The sequence below is a fragment of the Palaemon carinicauda genome, chromosome 11 (genome assembly GCF_036898095.1).
Source record: "Palaemon carinicauda isolate YSFRI2023 chromosome 11, ASM3689809v2, whole genome shotgun sequence".
Classification (NCBI taxonomy): domain Eukaryota; kingdom Metazoa; phylum Arthropoda; class Malacostraca; order Decapoda; family Palaemonidae; genus Palaemon; species Palaemon carinicauda.
This window is the reverse complement of record NC_090735.1, coordinates 65,342,292-65,346,387: the sequence shown is the minus strand read 5'-3', so window position 1 is coordinate 65,346,387 and position 4,096 is coordinate 65,342,292. Positions and strand designations below refer to the sequence as shown.

At 32.4% G+C, this 4,096-nt stretch overlaps 1 long non-coding RNA gene across 1 annotated transcript in view; it reads right to left on the bottom strand.

Moving 5' to 3' along the window:
• Window positions 1–941: 941 nt before the first annotated feature.
• The window catches only part of LOC137649698 (uncharacterized), a 60,112-nt gene continuing 56,957 nt past the window's right edge, over window positions 942–4,096 (bottom strand). The window contains exon 2 of the long non-coding RNA XR_011045829.1: window positions 942–1,857. This is a non-coding gene — a long non-coding RNA (uncharacterized lncRNA). The remainder of the gene's footprint in view (window positions 1,858–4,096) is intronic.

Below are 4,096 nucleotides of genomic sequence, written 5' to 3'. Positions count from 1 at the left end.
GCCCTTATGCTAGAGAAGAGTTCCTCCAACGATAAGATTGTTTTTTAAACAGAAACTTATGAAATGGGCCCCATTTTCATTTGCAACGTCGCCAAGACCCTCGACACCCATCACATTCTCTATCCCTTGATTATTCCTTCCAACTTTAGCATTGAAGTTGCCAATCACAATTTTCATATCTCTCTCTGCGATCTCATCTATTACACTCTGCAGTTCTTCATAGTATTCATCATTCCTTTCTTCAGGGGAATCATTTGTTGAAGTATAGAAAACTATATTACTTTGTTTTGATTTAAACTTTGCGAGTAACAATCTACTAGTTTAATGCCTTTTCTGCTCTTGGTGTCATCATCATTCCTACTCCATCTCTTCAAACTCCATTTGTTCTTTCTGAATAGGTATAAATACTGCCTTGATCTAAGGTTCCCTTACCAATCCCCTTATAACATATTTCACTCAAGGCCAGGATTTCCAAATTACAGCTTATTTCATAAATTTATTCTCCACTTGCGGTAACTTCCAAATCTGATTCATGGTTCTAACATTCTAACTACCAATTTCAATTTTTCTTTAATATTTATAAACGGGGAGATTCTTATATATATATATATATATATATATATATATATATATATATATATATGTGTGTGTGTATATATTATATATATATATATATATATATACATATATGAGAGTGTGTGTAGCCTATATATAAGTATCTATATATATATATATATATATATATATATATATATATATATATACATATATATATATACATAAATATATATATGTACATAAATATACATTTATAATTATATATATTATATACATAATTATAAATGTAAATACAGTATATATAAATACACACACACATATATATATATATATATATATATATATATATATATACACACACACACATAATCAGATAATTGCTCTTTATTATATAAGGGAGATTATACACATGCAAGACGACAAAAGACAGAGGTGCTTGAAAAAAAATAATAATAATGATATGAAAATCATTCAAATACCACAAACCACATTATAAAAACGAAATCTCTCCTACTCCAATAATTTTCCCTCAAATTTACATTAGGCTTAAAGAGGATGAAAGGCCTATGATAATGAGGATTGAAAAAGTAAGAGTGGAAAAACATGGTATCCTTTGATGAGCCACAATTAGTACTGTTAGAAAGAAAAAATCTACCACTGGTGGGTAATTAGCATAAAAATAAAAGGCAAAAATTTAAATGAAAAAGTAAAAGACACAAAGTAGTTGAATTTCAATACCACTTTCAATTAGTGGATGTCATATGAGTAAACCTACTGTACTATAAACCCCTGAAGAGATTGAGAGGAAACAAATTCATGGGTCTACTCTCTACGTCCATAATGAACACAGCAAAACCGTAATCAATGAATCCTTATTTCTTTTGGTGAATTCAAACCCCGCACTTGGATTTCCTTTATCAGTAAACACACAAAAAAAAAAAAAGTATGGGCAGCAGACAAACTATAAATACTGCATTTGACAGGAGAAACCATCCTATCTTACTTTTTAAAAATCAAGGACATAAGTATAGAACTATACAAGCCAATTTCTATGGGTTTTGGAAGAAATAAATCTGTACTTATAAGTGAACAGAACAATTAAGAATATCGAGTTTAAGATCTCATGTGAAAGGTCGAGCAGCTCACAGAAAATAACACGGAAAATGGGTGAGCATATACAGTGTCTTTGCAAATTATCTGTGATGGTAAGAATTTTCCAGATAAATAAAATATCAATCCTAAAACGGTAGAAAACGAATGACTTACCTTTTGCCGTGTCGACCATGAGGATCGTCGAACCTGGAATTAAAGAGAGAAAAGTCAGTAAAACGTGTATGTTAAAAAGATTCAAATAACTACAATCCAAACAAATGTTAAAGTACGATTTCAAAGAAAACTTCAATACAACTATTTTATACAAAAGCAAAGTGACTTTAAAGCTGGAATAACATAAGTGTGTCTTTAGAGTTTAATATTTCTTTGGTGTCAACACATTAGAATTTCCGTCTTGCTCAAAAGGGGCATTTTAATTTTCCGATAACACTCATGGAGTGCTCTTCAAATATATATATGCATAAACTTAAAACGAAACTTTCCACACAGAACAGATAAATTCTTATACAAGGAGTATATACATGTCAAAAGACTTAAAAGTATGAATATATTAGAGCGTGCGTATCAACCATTACAGTGGACACGTGGTGAGCATAAAATATGTATTATAGCCACAAAATTGAAAAAAAAAAAAAAAAAAAAAAAAAAAAAAAAATTAAGTTAGAATCGTTTTACTGGTGACAGCATCGGGGTTGCAGCTATCACCAATAAGACGAAATTACTAACTTAATTTTGATTTTTTCATTTTACTTTTCGTGCCTATGATATATATATATATATATATATATATATATATATATATATATATATATATATATATAGATAGATAGATAGATAGATAGATAGATAGATAGATAGATAATCATCTCCTCCTACACCTATTGACGCAAAGGGCCTTGGTTAGATTTCGCCAATCGTCTATATCTTGAGCTTTTAAATCAATACTTTTCCATTCATCATCATGTACTTCACGCGTCATAGTCCTCAGCCATGTAGGCCTGTTCTTCCAACTCTTCTAGTGGCTTGTGGAGCCCACTTGAAAGTTTGGTGAACTAATCTCTTGGAGAGTGTGAAGAGTATGCCCAAAATCATCTACATCTACCCCTCACCATGATCTCATCCATTTAGGGCAATCGTGTATTCTCTCTTATAGTTTCATTTCTAATCCTGTCCTGCCATTTTACTCCCAATATTCTTCTGAGGGCTTTGTTCTCAAACCTACAAAATCTTTTGGATATTGTTTCACTGTCATACCACTCTGTCCATACTGTAACACCGATCTCACTAAACTCATATATAGCCTGATTTTTATATGTAATTTCCTAAATACTTGAATTATTCCTCATTAATTCTTTCTCAGTCCAATGATGTTTCATCTTCCATTACATATTCTATTCTCAGTATCTCTGTCTTTCTTCTATTTATCTTGAGCCCAACCTCCTCTAATATTTCATGCATTCTGGTAAACAAGCATTGCAAATCCTGTGGTGTTCTGCTAATAAGGACAACGTCATCAGCATTCTTAGGGTCAGCTAATTTTCTGTTACCAATCCAGTCTAATCCTTCTCCACCATACCCAAATGTTCTAAGCATTACAAAATCCATGGGAAGGATAAATACCATGGGTGACAACACATTCCTTTGGAGGTCTCCATTGTTCACTGGAAATTTATTTGATAGGACTTCACTAACATTAACTTTGCATTTGCTATGCTCATGAACAGACAATGAATTTTACATATTTGAGAGGAGTTCAAAAATAACACAGGACTCTCCACACAATTGGCCTGTGCACACTATCAAAGGCTTCATCATAATCCACGAATGCCATCAAAAGTGGATTTCTATATTCTTTATATTGCTGAATGTCTTGAAATAAAAATTTGGTCAGTACTAGTTCCACCTTTCAAAAAACTTGCTTGTTCATCTCTAAGTTTTTCATCATTTTTTCTCTCTAGCCTCTTTAGAATTAGCATACTATATACTTTCGTTACAATTGACGTAAGTGTGACGCCTCTGTAATTATTACAATCAGCTGGTCTCCTTTTATGCCATTTTCACCAAAACTCCTAGCTCCCAATCAACAGGTTTTGCCTAAAAACGCCATATCCTGCAAAATAATCTTGCAAGTATTTTGGGTCACTTCATTTTCAGCCAATATCATCACTTCAGTAATTCTATCGTATCCAGGGGTTGACCTTCTTCTCTTGAGTCTTTTAATGATAGCTTCGACTTCAAACAGACTGAATTCATTCATGGCACATCAAGGTCTTCCCCAGCTTCAGGTACACCAATCAAATTACTCCCTTCATATCTCCTATTCATGGCCTCACTAAGGTGTTCCATCCAACATTGCCTTTCCTCGTCTTCTGTTGTTAAAACAGACCCATCTCTCTTTTTAATGGGTATATGCTTTTTCTTCTTT